Raw genomic sequence first — 17639 nt, 5'->3', positions numbered from 1 at the left:
TGGGGCTGGTGCGGGATCGGGCAGTGTTTCGTTCTGCTGTGCATGGGGTCGCTATGAGTCGGAAACGACTCGACAGCACTTAACAACAACAACAACAACTAGAGGGCAGACCTGTATTAACTTGGGTGACTCCTCAGAAAGAAGACTGAGCAATCTACTTCCTCTTTGGAAACCCAAGGAGGGGTCGCTATGCGTTGAATCAACTCGACAGCAGTGACTTTGGCTTTTCAGTGTAAGTCAAACCTGGTTTAGACAGGGAACTGTCAGAAATTCAAGCCATATTCAGAACAGGACATGGAACGAAGGTTATCACTGATGATATCAGATAGATCTTGACTGAAAGCAAAGGATTCCAGAAAGATGTTTACCTGTGTTTTACTGACTATGCAAAGGCATTTGATTGTGTGGATCATAACAAATAATGGATAACACTGAGAAGAATGGGAATTCCAGAACACTTAATTGTGCTCATGTGGAAACTACACAGAGCAAGAGCCAGTCATTAGACTACAACAAGGGAATACTGCATGGTTTAAAACCAGGAAAGGTGTATGTCAGGGTGTATGCTTTCACCATACTTATTCAATCTGTATGCTGAGCAAATCATCCAAGAAGCTGGCTATATGAAGAAGAATGTGACATCAGAATTGAAAGAAGACTCATTAACAACCTGCAATATGCAGATGATACAACCTTGCTTGCTGAAAGTGAAGATGACTTGAAGCACTTACTGATGAAGATAAAAGACTATAGCCTTCACTACAGATTATACCTCAACATAAAGAAAACAAAAGTCCTCACAACTGGACCAATAAGCTACATCATAATAAATGGAGAAAAGATTGAACTTGTCAAGGATTTCATTTTACTTGGATCCATAATCAACACCCATGGAAACAGCAGTCAAGAAATCAAGCAACCTATTACATTGGTAAAATCTGCTTCCAACGACTCCTTTAAAGTGTTGAAGAGCAAAGATGTCATTTTGAAGACTATAGTGTCCCTGACCTATGCTATGGTATTTTCAATCATCTCATATGCATGTGAAAGCTGGGCAATGAATAAGGAAGACCACTAAAATTGATCTATTTGAATTATGGTGTTGGTGAAGAACATTTAATATACTACAGGAGCTCTGGTGGCATTGTGCCTAAGGCATTTGACTGCTAACCAGAAAGCTGGCAGTTCAAACCTACCAGCCACTCCTCAGAAGAAAGGTTGGGCAATCTAATTTCATAGTGATACTGCCTTGGAAACCCAAGGAGGTGTTGCTATGGGTCGGATCCGAGTCTATGGTAGTGAGTTTGGTTTGTTTTTGGGTTTATGGACTGCCAGAAGAACAAACAAATCTGTCTTAGAAGAAGTACAGTCTGAATGCTCCTTAGAAGTGAGGATGATGAGACTTTACTACTTGTATTTTGGTCATGTTGTCAGGAGGGACCAGTCCCTGGAGAAGGAAATCATGCTTGGTAAAGTGGGAAATCAGTGAAAAAGAGGAAGACACTCAACAAGATGGACTGATACAGTGGCTGCAACAGTGAGCTCAAGCATAGAAACAATTGTGAGGATGGAGCAGGACCAGGCAGTGTTTTGTTCTGTGGTACATATGGTCACTGAGTTGGAATCAACTCTATGGCACCTAACATCAACAATGACACTTCTATAATGACTACTATTTGCAAAATACTTTTCATATGGAATACTCAACTTAATCTTCACAACTTAGTGTGAAACTTCATTTCCATTTTTCAGAGGAAGAAAAAAAGATCAAAGACAGTTTCATAACTTCCTCAAGGCACACAATCTTTGACTCCAAACTCATGCCTTTTCAATATACAATGTTATTGATAGATAATCAAATATGATTATTTAAAACCTAGATTAATTCCAGTTACACACTATTGTTTCCAGAAGATATTTAAAATAAACTTCCACAATAAAGTGTACCTGAAATGCAATACAGTATCTTAAGCTCTTTATTGTACACAAATGCACTTGAAAGCAGAGTTAGATCTCAAAAACTGTCTCTCATAATGAATGTTAAGTTAAATAAAAAGTCTGCAGCAGGGAGAATTACAAACAGTAAATACAAGATAATGAATTCCCTTTGGCCCAGTTAGTGCTTAAAAATTTCTGAGGTCATCTCCAGCCAACAAACAACTTGAAATATACACGAGTTCACTTGTTTAAAAGAAAAACATTCTCATGTACAGTCATTTCGAGATGCTCTACACTTGTGACTGTCAAGCTCCAGCATGCATCAGAATCACCTGAACCTCCCCTCCACTTCAAACCCTACACCCTAGTCTCTGATTCAGTAGGTCTGGGGTGGGGCTCAAGAATCTGCATAGCAAATAGGTTTCCAGATGTTGCTGGTGCTGCTAATCTCAAAGCCCCATTTTGAGAACCAAGCTCTGGTGGTGTAGTGCCCAAGGCATTTGACTGCTAACCAGAAGGTTGGTGGTTCAAACCCACCAGCCACTCCTCGGAAGGAAGACTGGGTGACCTACTTCCATAGAGATACCACCTTGGAAACCTAAGGAGGGGTCAGTGTGAGTTGGATCCAACTCAATGGCAATGAGTTTGGTTTTTTTGGTTTAAGGTTATTATAACCCACTGCCATTGAGTCGACTCCAATTCATAGCAACCCTTCAGGACAGAGTAAAACTGCCCCATAGGATTTCCAAGACTAAATGTTTACATAAGCAGACTGTGTCAGCATATTTCTCCCGAGGAGTAGCTGGTGGGTTCAGACACCAACTTTTTGGTTGACAGCTGAATGCTTTAAGCACTATGCCATGAGAGCTCCCTAAGGTTATTATAATTCACATTAAAATCTGCAGCATGTAACCCTAAAATGAACACTAACGAGATTCTGCAACAGGAAGACATTAAAAAAAAGAAAAAAAAAAAAGTAGACTCTAGATTTAAAAATAGTTGAGGTATTTGAATTCATTGTTCTAAAGCTCTCTTGGAGGAAGTTCTTCTGAGGAACTATTTTTTTCAGACAGCTTAAAGCTTATCCCTCTAAATACCAAAACAATTTTATCCAGGGTGGTATGGTGTTAAGTGCCATCGAGTCTCCTCCAACTCATAGCAACCCTATGTACAACAGAATGAAACACTGCTCAGTCCTTGCCAGACTCACTATCCTTGCCACTGTGTCAATCCATCTCATTGAGGGCCTTCCCCTTTTTCACTGACCCTCCACTTTACCAAGCATGACATCCTTCTCCACGGAATGGTCCCAACTGACAAAATGACCAAAGTAGGTGAAATGAAGTCTGGCCATTCTCATTTCCAAGGAGCATTCCAGCTGCATTTCTTCAAGGAAAAATTTGTTAGTTTTTCTGGCAGTCCATGGTACTTTCAGCATTCTTCGCCAACACCACAACTCAAAAGCATCAACTCTTCTTCCATCTTCCAGCTTTCATATGCATACAATGCGAATGAAAACAACATGGCTTGGTTAGGCTCATCTTGGTCTTCAAAGAGACATCTTTGCTCTTCAGCACTTTTTTTTTTTTTTTCAACTTTTATTTTTATTTGGGTGAAAGTCTACAGAGCAAATTCATTTTCCATACAGCAATTCATACACATTCTGTCTCATGACATTGACTGTAATTCCCCACAATGCAACAGCTCTTCTTTCACTTCCTCCCATAGTTACCTCTTCCCTGTGTCCCTCCCTCCCATTCACTGCTGCCCCTGAGCTTTCTTCCTGTGCAAACAATGCCTTTCTGTTCTCCCATGATTGATCACTTCAAGGAGTGTATCTACCTGATGTAAATGTTCACCCCATATGCTTCTCTACTGTTTGGCTGGAAGCCACAGGAGTGAGTTCAATTCCAGGTCTGAAGGGTGGCTAGGTGCCAGAGTCTCAGAGGTCTCACCAGGCTCTATCAGACCACAAAACTTGGTCTTTTTTTTATGATTTTGAGTTTTGTTCCACATTGTTCTCCCACTCTATCCAGGATCTCCTGCACCAAACCTCCTCAGAGTGGTTGACAGTGGTAGCCAGGCACCATGTACTTCTTATGGTCTCATGGTCAGACAGACTGAGGATCACATGTTCTATCCAGCCCATGGACTAATTATTTCCATGCATTTTTGTTTTTCTTCATTCTTCTTTGCTCTGCATGAGGAGCGACCCATCACTGCATCTAGATGGCCACTTGCAAGGTTTTATTTAAAAAGGTGCTTTGCAACAGATTTGCCCAGTGCAATACATCATCTGATTTCTAGACTGCTGCTCCCATTGATGTTGATTGTTTGTTGTTGTTATGTGCCATCAAGTCGGACCCGACTCATGTCCGAGGCAGTATCACTATGGAAGTAGATTGCCCCATGTGGATCCAAATAATATGAAATATTTGACAACTTCAATCTTTTCCCCATTTAATGTGATGCTGTTTATTGGTCCAGTTGTGAGGATTTTTGTGTTTTTTATGTTGAGATGTAATCCATACCGCAGACTGTACTCTTTGATCTTCATCAGTAAGTGCTTCAAGTCATCCTCACTTTCAGCAAGCAAAGTTGTCTTGTCTGCATATTGTTAATGAGTCTTCCCCCAATTCTCATGCCACGATCTTCTTCATATAGTCTGGCTTCTCAGATTATTTGCTCAGCATACAGATTGAATAAATATAGTAGAAGGATACAAGCCTGACGCTCCCTTCCTGATTTTAAACCATTCAGTATCCTCTTGATCTGTTATAACGACAGCCTCCTGGTCTATGTTCAGGTTCCTCATGAGCACAATTAAGTGTTCTAGAATGTCCATTCTTAATGTTATCCATATGTTATCCATAATTTGTTATCCATAATGTTAATGTTATCCATAATTTGTTATGATCCCCACAATCCAATGCTTTTGCATAGTCAATGAAACACAAGTAAACATCTTTCTGGTATTCTTTGTTTTCAGCCAAGATTCATCTGACATCACCAATGTGATGTGAGGAGTGAGTTCCACATCCTCTTCTAAATCCAGCTTGCATTTTTGGAAGTTTCCTGTTAATATACTGCTGCAACTGTTTTTGAATTATTTTCAGCAAGATTTTACTTGCATGTGATACTAATGATACCATTCAATAATTTCCACATTCTATGGTATCACCTTTCTTTGTAATGGGAACAAATATGGATCTCTTCTAGTCAGTTGGCCAGGTAGGTGTCTTCCAAATTTCTTGGCATAGATGAGTAAGTGCCTCCAGAGTGGCATCCATTTGTTGAAACATCTCAATGGGTATTCTGTCAATTCCTGTCAGTTTGTCTGCCAGTTTGTCGGACTGTGTCGGCTTGTGTGTTGCTGTGAGGCTGGAGGCTATGCCACCAGTATTTCAAATACCAGTGGGGTCTGCCATGGTGGACAGGCTTCAGCAGAGCTTCCAGACTAAGACAGACTTGGAAGAAGGAAGGGGCCATCCACTTTTCAAAGAATTGGCCAGTGAAAACCTTATGAATAGCAGTGAAACACTGTCTGATATATTACTGGACAACTTTATGAATAGCCCTGAAACATTGTCCAATATAGAACAGGAAAATAAGCCCTTCAGGTCAGAAGGCACTCAAAATACAACTGGGGAAGAGTCACCTCCTCAAAATAGAGTCAACCTTAATAACATGCATGGAGTAAAGCTTTTGAGACCTCCATTTGCTGATGTGGCATGACTCAAAATGGGAAGAAATAGCTGCAAACACCCATTAATAACTGGAACATGTAATGTATGAAGTATGATTCTAAGAAAATTGGAAATTGTCAAAAATGAAATGAAACCCATGAAGATTGATATCCCAGACAGTAGTGAACTAAAATGGATTGGTTTTGGCCATTTTGAATCAGACAGCCATATGGTCTACTATGCTGGGAATGACAAATTGAAGAGGGATGAACTGAATTAATGACTTCAAGGGCCTTCAAGAAGCAGAATACAGAAATGTAAGCACACTTATTTAGTGAAGTCAATTTCAGAGATCTCCTTACATTACTGTTGTAGTTGCTGTTAAGTGCTATCACATCAGTTCAGACTCAAAGCAACTCCATGTACAATAGAACGAAACAATGTTTGGCCCTGCATCATCTTCACAATTGTTGCTGTATTTGAGCTCACTGTTGTAGCCACTATGTCAATCCATCTCATTGAGAGTCTTCATTTTTTTCACTGCCCTTCTACTTTACCAAGCATGATGTCCTTTACCAGGGACTGGTCTCTCCTGATAATTTGACCAAAGTAAGTGAGACAAAGTCTCACCATCCTCTCTCTAAGGAGCATTCTGACTATACTTCCTCCAAGACAGATTTGTTCACTCTTATATTCTGTGGTATATTCAATATTCTTCACCAACACTAGAATTCAAATGAATCAATTCTACTTTGGCCTTCCTTATCCATTGTCCAGCTTTCACACTCATATGAAGCAACAAAATACCACAGCCAGGTCACATGCATCCTAGTCCTTGTCTTTCTGTGTTTTCTCTAATAAATAGGTACTGAAAGGCTGTGCTGCACTAACCAGGATCATTACCAGGCACTGAAACAAAATGATGAAAAGTCCAGTGGAAATTCCATGGTTTTCTAGGAGTACAAAGTGTAGTAGAGGAATCAGGTATGAACTCATGAGATTTCTTCATTACCTGAAACACTTCAGAGATGTATTCCTATGAGAAAAACTTTGGCACCTACATGGCCAGGCTTCAGAGAACCAAACACTAAGATCATCAAAACATTAACCAATAAATAACACAAGCAAGTTCTAAACTTCTGAAATAAATCTAACACCCAGCTAAGTGCTCATTTTGAAAACTGGAGCCAAAATATCTGTCAAACTGGTGGAGGAATGCAAACCTCCTGGTTTGCCATCTTTACTCATTCATACTGTTTTCGTTGTTGTGAGGTTCCAAGTCAGTTCCAACTCATAACGACCCTATGTAAAACAGCTTCTGCATGCATAGGAGGCAAATGAAAATACCATGGGCTAGGTGTCCCTTAGTCCTCAAAATGACACCACTGTTTTTTAACAATTAAAGAGGTCTTTTGCAGCAGATGTACCCAATGAAATATACTGCTTGATTTCTTGACTGCTCCTTCCATGGGTCTTGATTGTGGTCCAAGTAAAATGAAATCCTTGATACTTCAATACTTTCTCCATTTATCATGATGTGGGTTATTTGTCCAATTGTAAAGATTTTTGTTTTCTTTGTGTTGAGGTGTAATCCATACTGAAAGCTATAGTCTTTGATCTTTAACATTAAGTGCTTTAAATCCTCTTCATTTTTCAGTGAAGCAAAGTCATGTTATCTGCATTTCAGAGGTTGGTAATGAATCTTCCTCGAATTATGATGCCACATTGTTCTTCATATAGTAAAGCTTATTATTTGCTTTATATTACTTTGTATAATTTTGTATTATTTATATTATTGTATTATTTCTATTATTTGCTATATATTTCCTGATTTAAACCACAAAGTATCCCTTTGTTCTGGTCGTACAACTGCCTCTTGGTGCACGTACAGGTTCCACATGAGCATAACTAAGTGTTCTGGAATTCTCATTCTTCTCAATGTTATCCATAATTTGTTATGAGTCACACAATTGAATGCTTTTGTACAGTCAATAGAACACAACATTAAATAAACATTATTCTGGTATTCTTTGCTTTCAGCCAAGATCCATCTGATATCAGCAATGAGATCTCTCATTCCATGTCCACTCTGAATCCAGCTTGAATTTCTGGCAGTTCGCTGTTGATGTACTGCTGGAAGTGTTTTGAATATCAGCAAAATTTTACTTGCATGTGATATTAATGATATCGTTCAATAATTTTTGCCTTCTGTTGGATAACCTGTGGCCAGTTACCTGTCTTCCAAATTTCTTAGCACAGATGAGTGAGCTCTTCCAGTGAGTATTGCATTCACTTACTAAAACATCTCAAATGGTACTCCACCAACTCCTGAAGTCTTGTTTTACACCAATGCCTTTAGTGCCATTTGGATTTCTTCCTTCAGTATTACTGGTTCTTAATCATATGATACTTCCTGAAATGGTTGATCATTGACCAATTATTTTTGGTACAGTGATTCTGTGTATTCCTTCCATCTTCTTTTGATGCTTCTGTGCCGTTCAATATTTTTCCCATAGAATCTTTCAATATTGCAACTTGAAAGTTTTCTTCTTTTCTTCCAGCTTCAGAAATGACAATCATTTTCTTTCCTTTTGGTTTTCTAACTCCAGGTCTTTGCACATTTCATTACAACACTTTAATTTGTCTTCTCAAGGCACTCTTTGAAATCTTCTGTTCTGCTCTTTTACGTCATCATTTTTTCCATTCACTTTAGCTAATCTGTGTTCAAGAACAAGTTTCAAAGTCTCTTCTAACATCTTTGTTGGTCCTTTCTTTTTCGCCCCTGTATTTTTAATGATGTTTTGCTTTCAGGTGTGATTTCTTTGATGTCATCCCACAACTCAACTGGTCTTCAGCCATTTGTATTCAATGTGTCAAATGTACTCTTGAGATGGTCTCTAAATTCAGGTGGTATATACTCAAGGTCATATTTGGCTCTCACGGACTTGTTTACGTTTCTTCAGCTTCAACTTGAACTTTCAAATGAGCAGTTGATGATCTGTTCTGCAGCTGGCCTGTGGCCTGGTTCTAACTGATAATATCGAGCTTCTCTGTTGTCTCTTTCCACATATGTAATTGATTTGATTCCTGTGTACTCCATCTGGTAAGGTCTTTGTGTATCATTGCCATTTATGTTGTTGAATATGTCTTTGAATATGCAATGAATATGTCTTTGTTCTTGCAAAATTCTATGATGCAATCTCCTGCTTCATTTCTATCACCAATGTCATATTTTCAGCTATTGATGCTACTTCTTTGCTACCAACTTTTGCATGCCAATCACTAGTAATTATCAATGCATCTTGATTGAATGTTTAATAAATTTCCGACTGCAGAAGTTATTAAAAGTCTTTAATTTCTTCATCTTCAGCAAAATGGTTGGTGCATAAATTTGAGTAATAGTCACAAAAACTGATCTTCATTGTACGTGTATGGATATTATTACTATCAGCATACTACTTCAAGATAGACCTTGAATTATTATTTTTGATGAGGATTGCAATGCCATTCCTCTTCGGTCATTCCTGGAATAGTAGACCATATGACTGTCTGATTCAAAATGGCCAGTACCAGTCCATTTCAGCTCACTAATGCCTGAGACTATATGAAGAAGAACATAGCATCAGGATTGGAGGAGGACTCATTAACAACCTGCAATATGCAGATAACATAACCTTGCTGGCTGAAAGTGAAGAAGACTTGAAGCACTTACTGATTAAGATATCAAAGACTACAGCTTTCAGTGTGCAGTACACCTCAACATAAAAAAAAAAAAAAAAAAAAAAAAAAAAAAAACAGAAATCCTCGGATCTGGACCAATAATCAACATTATGATAAATGGAGAAAAGATTTATGTTGTCAAGAATTTCATTTTACTTGAATCTATAATCAATATCCATGGAAGCAACAGTCAATAAATCAGATAACAGAATGCTCCTTAGGAGTGAGAATGGCCAGACTGTGTCTCCCCTACCTTGGTCATGCTGTCAGAAGGGACTAAGTGTCCCTAGAGAAGAATATCATGCTTTGTAAAGTAGAGGGTCACCAAAAAGGGGGAACACCCTCAATGAGATGGACTGACACCGGCTGGAATGATGGGCTCAAGCATGGCAACAAATTATGAGGATGGTGCAAGACCAGGCAATGTTTTGTTCTGTTGTACATAGGGAACTGACTAAACGGCACCTAACAGCAACAGTGCCTAGGATAGCAGTTTCAAGCATTTCATTTCATTTCTGACAACTTCAAATTTTGCTTGATTCATATTTTATACACCACATGTTCCAGTTACTAATGGATGTTTGCAGTTGCTCCTTCTCATTTTGAGTTGTGCCACATCAGCAAATGGAAAGTCCTGAAAGCTTTACTCCATTCATATCATTAAAGTGGACTCCCTTTTGAAGAGCTTGCTCTTCCCTAGTCGTATCTTGAGTGCCTTCCAACCTGAGCAGCTCATCTTCTAGCACGATATCAGACAATGTTCCACTGCTATCCATAAGGTTTTCATTGGCTGATTTCTTTTAGGGAAGTAGATCACCAGGTCCTTCTTCCTACTCTGTCATATTTTGTCAAAACCTGTTCACTACGGATGACCCTGTTGTTGTCTGAAATACCGGTGACACAACTTCCAGCATCACAGCAGCACCACAGTGCAACAAACTGACAGACAAGTAGTGGTTTGATGTAGTGTACTGGTTTTATCTTTTAGTTTAATAAGTACATTTAGTCTTTTAGTGGCTAAATTTTTCTATATTGGCTACAAATGACTATACTTCATTATTCACTATTTTTGTATTATTATTTTTTATTATTACTTTTTCTTTTAAGCATGCTATTTTCTTCTGGCTTTTTTTTTAAATTGCATAGTTACTCATATAGACAATAATTGCCCTACTCTTTTGTGTATATAAAAGTAATTTCACCATTATTATTTTAACAGCCATAATACACCCATCATCGAAATGGGAAATGATTAGCTGCATAAAAAGAATATTTACTGGCAATGATTTCATGCATAAAATATATTCAGAAATTAAAAATAATCTTTCTAAGCAAGTCAGTATTGCCTAGTTCACTAGTCCTCAAAGGGCTGTCCTCAGAGTTTCAGTATCACCTATGAACTTGTTAGAAATGCAGATTCTAAGATGCCATTGCAGACCTACCAAATTAGAAACTGTCACGTCTGGAGGAGAGGTACAAAATCCATGTTTGAAGAAGCTCTCCAGGTGATTGTGATCTGTGGCAAAGTTTGAGAACACAGAGTAAGATCTGTACACGAATGGGCCTGCATATTCACTATACTTTTAGGTTTGTTTTGGCTAGTACTATGTTAAGGAGCTCTGGTGGTGCAGAGCTTAAGGGATTTGGCTGCTAACCAAAAGGTAGGTGGTTCAAACCCACCAGCTGCTCTGTGGAAGAAAGATGAGTCAGTCTGCTTCCGTAAATATTTACAGCCTTGGAAACCCACTAGGGGTTGCTATGAGTTGGAACTGACTCAACAGCAGTGAGTTTGGTTTTGGCTTTTTGAGTGGTGTGTTATTACTTGGTTTCTGGTAGCGCAGTGCCTAAGGCATTTGACTGCTAACCAGAAGGCTGGCGGTTCAAACCCACCAGCCACTCCTCAGAAGGAAGATTGGGCAATCTACTTCCATAGTGATACTGCCTCGGAAACCCAAGGAGGGGTTGCTATGAGTTGGATCCTACTTGACAGCAGTCAGTTTATTTTTTTTTTGTTTGTTTGTTTTCTGGTAACAGATTCCCCTTAAAAATAAAATCAAACTATACATGTTTCATAAGGGAAAGAGAGGTGAACATTTTTCTTTCCCTTCCTTTGAACTTGGGTGTAGTATTGGAGGATGATTAAAAGAAGCAAATGTGAATCTTTATGGCTGTCAGTAAGGAACTCATGCCTAGGGAATTAGGTTTTCTTATCAGAGATTCTCTATGCCATTGTAGAGCTTGGGGGGAAGGGAGAAAGTACAGATTCCTACTGTGATCTATGAAGTTGTAATTAAGTCAGTTGCCATTGCCTCTGACTCATGACAAACCAATGTGTGTAGAACTGTGCTCCACAGAGTTTTCAGTGGCTAATTTTTCAGAAGTAGATCACCAGGACCTGAAACTGTAACCTTATACTTAGCAAATGAGCATCTGAACTATTTGCATCACCCTGGGACACCACATTATAATGAATTAACCCTATATAAACAAGTTGAACAAGTCCATGAGAGCCAAAATACAACCTTGAGCATATCCCACCTCAGAGATCATCTCAACAATAGATTATATGCACTGAACACTAACGAGTTGTAGATGACATCAAGGACATCATACATGAAGAAAGCAAAAGGTCATTTAAAAGACAGGAAAGAAAAGAAAGACCAAAATAGATGTCAGAATAGATTCTGAAATTTGCTCTTGAATGTAGAATAGTTAAAGTGAAAGGAAGAAATGATGTACATAGACCAAGAGGCAGTCACTCAAACAGAACAAGGAGATAATGCATGGTTTAAAACCAAGAAAGGTGTGCATCAGGGTTGTATCATTTTACCATACTTATTTAATGTGTGTTGGTGGTGTTGTTATGTGCCCTCGAGTTGGACCCAACTCGTAAATGTGTACACTGAGCAAATAATCCAAGAATCTGGATTATATGAAGAAGAATGCAACATCAGGATTGGAGGAAGACTCATTAACAACCTGATAGGCAGATGACACATCTTTGCTTGCTGAAAGTGAAGATGACTTGAATACTTACTAATGAAGATCAAAGACTGCAGTCTTCAGTATGGATGACACCTCAAAATAAAGAAAACAAAAATCCTCACAACTGGACCAATAAGAACATCATGATAAATGGAGAAAAGATTGAAGTTGTCAAGGATTCCATTTTCCTTGGATCCTCATTCAACATCCACGGAAGCAGCAGTTAAGAAATCAAACAACATATTACGTTGGGCAAATCCACGGCAAATGACCTCTTTGTTAAAAAGCAAAGACGCCCTTTGAAGACTAAGGTGCACCTGACCTAAGCCATGGTAGTTCCAATCTCCTCATATGTACATGCAGAGGATGGTCAAGTTTGGCTGAAAAAGGAATTTGTGCAGCTTTAAGATTGGAGGATGTCACTCAACTTTGGTACTGACAGTTATAACTCACACACAGTACTACAATGTAATGCCACAAACTGTCAAAAAAAACTTTTTAATAGTCTAAAACACATTAGAAACTGAAATTTGATTGTGAATAAAATCAGTTAAGCAAATGGTGAAACACAAGGCTTTTTCCATGACAGTGTAACCTTGTATCTCTTTGTGGGAGATGTAAACTAAAGTCAAAGATAATTTATAAATGCCTTCCTTGGGAGGAGTTCACCTCTGCCAGGTGATGTTATTTTTTTGTTGTTGTTACTGAAGAATATAAAGAGAAAATATTTTAGGAAAGTGATGGTAATCTTGAGATTCTTTCCTCTCTCCATTTTATGTTATTTCCCTGGTACTAGGTTTCTCTATAAGGAGCTCTGTTGTTTCAGTGTTGTTTCAAGGCATTTGGCTGCTAACCAAAAGGTTGGTGGTTTAAACCCACCAGCTGCTCCATGGCAGAAAGATGAGGCACTCTGCTTCCATAAACATTGACAGCCTTGGAAACCCTATGGGGGTAAGAATCAATTCAATGACAGTGAGTTTGGTTTCTGTTTGAGGCTTCTCTGTAGTAATAGATGAGGTTAGTGACTTAATTTGGAGCCAGATTGCAGATCTTAAATCGTTGAATTTATCCTGTGGACAAGGAGAAGTAATTTGAGCCTTTTAATATCAGTGAGTACCATAATGAAAATATCTTTATAAAGAAATTAAGTGGATGAAGGACAAGACCAGAGGAAAGGATGCTGGTTGTTTTGTTACATTTTGTTTCTTTAATTCAGGCCTATATTGTAATTTGAGAGCCATTAGGCTATGTTCTGCCACCTGGGTGAGACAGAATACATTTTCCAGCAGAGAGTAGCTTATGTGAACTCATCGGCATGCAACCTAAAGAGGTAGGTCTGGGTCTTAGGAAAATTGCTCAATATACAGATAAGCTTGGATGGGACAAAAAGGCAGACATATTCTAGATAATGCAGTGGCTTTTTGGGCCCTGCAGGAGTGTCAAAACAGGGTCTGGTAAACAGCCTACGGGTATTATGAGGGCACTGAATATTAGAGAGGAGAATGCCAGAGTTAAATTTGCTGATGGCATACTTTTGCGTACTGTGTCATTCAGGGTCCCAGCAGGAAACAGATGCACACTCAAAATGAAAAATCAAGGAGAATTAATGAAAGTACATTTATAACAGGGTTGAGGGAAAACAACAACAGATGGTGATGCCTCTAGGGCTAGCAACAGCTAGAGTGCCAGTTACCAACCACACCTTGGCCTGAAGGGTCCAGGAGAGAGAGAGCAGATTACGTGTACTCAGGTACAGAATGAGTGACTGACTGCAGGAAAAGCCCATCACGTAGGGGCTGTGAGGGAGTTGGTGGAATAAATACCATAATCTCATTCTCCTCTCATTTTCTGATCTCCTGCCCATGTCCCCAATGGCACAATCAACCTAAAGACCCAGGGTAAGTGAGCCATAGATTTAGTCAGTTCTCCAGGACACAGAGCTTAGGTTAGCTTCCCAGAACAGAGAGCAGGCTGGAGATGGGCAGAGAGGATTTGGGGAGAAAGGTACAAAGGGAAGATATCCAACACAGATCTTCCTGGTGTTTCTAATTACCAAACTAAGAATGGAAAAAGCAATTCCTACCTAAAATACCTCTGCAATGTACCCCCATTTAAAAGGAAAATTATTCTGGGAATGGTAGAATTAAATTAGTTCATTTTGCTGTTATATGCCATCAAGACAACTGCAACTCATAACAACTCTACATGACAGAGAAAAATGGCCCCATAGTTTCCAAGGCTGTAATCTGTATAGATGCAGACTGCCAAGTCTTTTCTCCTGTGAGTTCCAATCACCAACCTTTTACTTAGCAGTTAAGCACTTAATCATTGTGCAACCAAGGCTCTTTATATTAATTCATACCAAGTGGCAATTAACTAATGAATGGATGATATATCGAAGGGGAGGGAAAATATGAAATAAACAAAAAATAGACTTATTTTGGAATTTTGCCTAGGGCTCACCATATCTAAACTGCTATGTTTTCTGTCAAGGAGCTCTGGTGGTGCAGTGGTTAAGGCATTCAGCTGCTAACCAAAAGGGCGACAGTTCGAACCCACCAGCCTCTCCACAGGAGAAAGATGAGGCAGTCTGTTTCTGTACAGATTTACAGTTTTGAAAACCCTATGGGGCAGTTCTACTCTGTGCTAAAGAGTAGCTGTCAGTTGGAATCAACTTGAAAGCAGTGGGTTTGCACTGAGACTATGGCCCCTAGCTGCCCTTCAGGTCTGGAATTGAACCCACACCTGTGGCTTCCAGCCAAACAAAAGACAGGCATATGAGCTGAACATTTACCTGAGGTAGATACACTCCTTGGAGAGAACAATCATGGGAGAAAGAAGGGCTGTTTATGCACAGGGAGACAGCTCAGGGGGCAGGAGTGCATGGAGGGATGGGCACAGGGAAGAGGTAACTGTGGGGAGGAAATGGAAGGGGAGCTGTTGCATTGTGGTAAATTGTGGCCAATGTCATGAGACAAAGCGTATGTGAACTGCTGTATGGAAAGTGGATTTGCTCTGTAAATTTACACCCAAATCACAATAAATAAGTAAAAAAAGAAAAAAGAAAGCAGTGGGTTTGGTGGCTTCTATCTGTGTTCTTTATTATAAGCAATTAGGGAAGCTGAGATATTGATAAGAAAAAATAGTACACTTTTCCCCTTCCCAGTCAGAGGGACCTCCACATGGGTAGTGGAAGGGTAGATAGGATGCATTGGGACCAAGAACCCATGCCCACTTTGGCCTGTTGCTTTTGTTTCTTTATTACATAAAGAACTTATGCTGTGGTACAAATCAGAATATTATTTTAGAATTCTTTGTTGCCACGGTACATGTTGGTTACTGATTACTTTTTCCTGGTTTTTTTTGGTTTTTTTTTTGGTTTTGGTTTCTATTTTAGTTCTAATTTTATTCTTTAGGATCATTTTTCCCTTGTCTTAATTTTCTATTTAAAATTCTTTTTTCTAATCCATTTTAAGGAGAAAACTTTAAACAGTCTTTACAAGAAGTACATGGTCAACTTCTAAATATTCTTTTTGTCTTTTCTACTTTTAGCGTTCATCTTTCTAACTTTCGTGGTTTCAACTTCTAATCTCACTAGTTCTAGTCCTTTTATTTATATGAGTTTTATCTTTAATTTTTTTAATCACTTTTATTTTCTTTCTTTGATATTTTAAACTCTTACCAGGTCAGCTTTTCTTTTCTTCTATTTCTTAGGTTTTATCTTTATTGAACTTCATATACTTTTAGTTTAATATTTGCTTTATTTCCTTATCTTTTAATTTTCATTTAGTCCTAATTCTATCTTTTGATTTATATCTTAAGTTTCTTTTCTGCCTTTATCACTTACTATCATTTTCTTGCTTCTTCCTCCTCCCTCTCTTCTTCCATCTTGTTCTCTTCACCATCTTCTTCCTCTTCTTCATCCCTTCTTCTATCCCCTTCTCCTTCTTCCTTTAGTTTGTAATTTACTTTTTTCAATGCAGAGAGGCAAGAAGCTTGGAAACACAAAGAAAACCCATAGACTAAATTGGATGGTTTGGAGGACTTCTTTCTTCTAACTAAACCTGCAACCACTTTCTATTATCCCCCTAAGGACAGCTCACTTCCTTTAAAGGTAAGTCTCCAATATCTTAATTCCAGAAGTCTCAGAAAATCCATAGCAATACCTATCTCTTCTAATCCCTACTCTGTTGGTTGAGCCTTGAAGACAAAGTCTCTGTGGTTTTGCTTTTCTGATGCATACAGTTTTTACTGTGGGATCATGGTCCACTTCTGTCTCCAGTGGTCAAATAACAGAGTATCTTTGGATGAGCAATATATGAACTCTCTTTCCTCTCTTGATCTCAGGACTGTTACTGATGTCCTCAGCTTATAAAATGGAATTTTCTTCCATCCTGACTCCATTTTCTGAGAAGCTGGCCATGTCTACCTGTCCCTGTCAAAGTGAACAATTTCTCTTTTACAGTATTCTGGTTTTTGATGATGATGATGATATTATTCTTTACAACCAACACTGGTGTTAGTACCTCTGGGGCCCTAAGTGCCATGACTGTCAGGTGGTTTAATGGAGCTTAAGTTGGAGTTATTACGGAAGGTACAGATTGCTTTCCTATGAGCCATTTTTCTCAGGATGGACCTATTAACCTAAATAGAAAATTATCTCCCAGTCCATCCTCATCAAACTTTACTTTCAAATGAGCAGAACCTGTTATTCATTCTATTTCTACTGCATAGTTCTAATCTGGGGACCATCACAGATTATAACTTACTGATATTCTTAAAGTATTTTGGACCTGGCAGAAAGTGGTCATGTCTCCATCTTTTTAACCCTAGGATAGCTGTTTCAGCATAATGAAATCAGAGTGTGACTAGAAAATCAGAAGATAAGCCTGGTTAATCTCTAATCATACATATAGTAGTATTTAGATAAGGACCAAGAAGCATAGAATATTATAAAATACTACAGTATAGTGATACAGAATCCTGTATTTTATAAATACTATAGTATGCTGGATAAAATACTATGATATGATGGTACAGAATAATAACATATTTTATAAATACATTAAAGTAATATAATGGTACAGAAGACACTAGAGGAGGACTGGGTTCAAATCTAACTCTGACAGTCACTAGAGGCACCATGAATACTTTTCTACTTCCATCTTTAGCTCTAAGAGAAGAATGTTCCCAGTTGGTGCAAACAGCATGCTCAGTCACTAACTGAAAGATCGGAGGTTCAAGTCCACCTAGAGATACTTCGCAAGCATGATCTTGCAATCTACTGAAAATCAGCCACCGTGAATCCTA

Source organism: Orycteropus afer, unplaced genomic scaffold (genome assembly GCF_000298275.1).
Source record: "Orycteropus afer afer isolate SDZICR_OR568_19922 unplaced genomic scaffold, OryAfe1.0 scaffold00246, whole genome shotgun sequence".
Classification (NCBI taxonomy): Eukaryota; Metazoa; Chordata; class Mammalia; order Tubulidentata; family Orycteropodidae; genus Orycteropus; species Orycteropus afer.
This window is presented reverse-complemented; position numbering follows the sequence as displayed.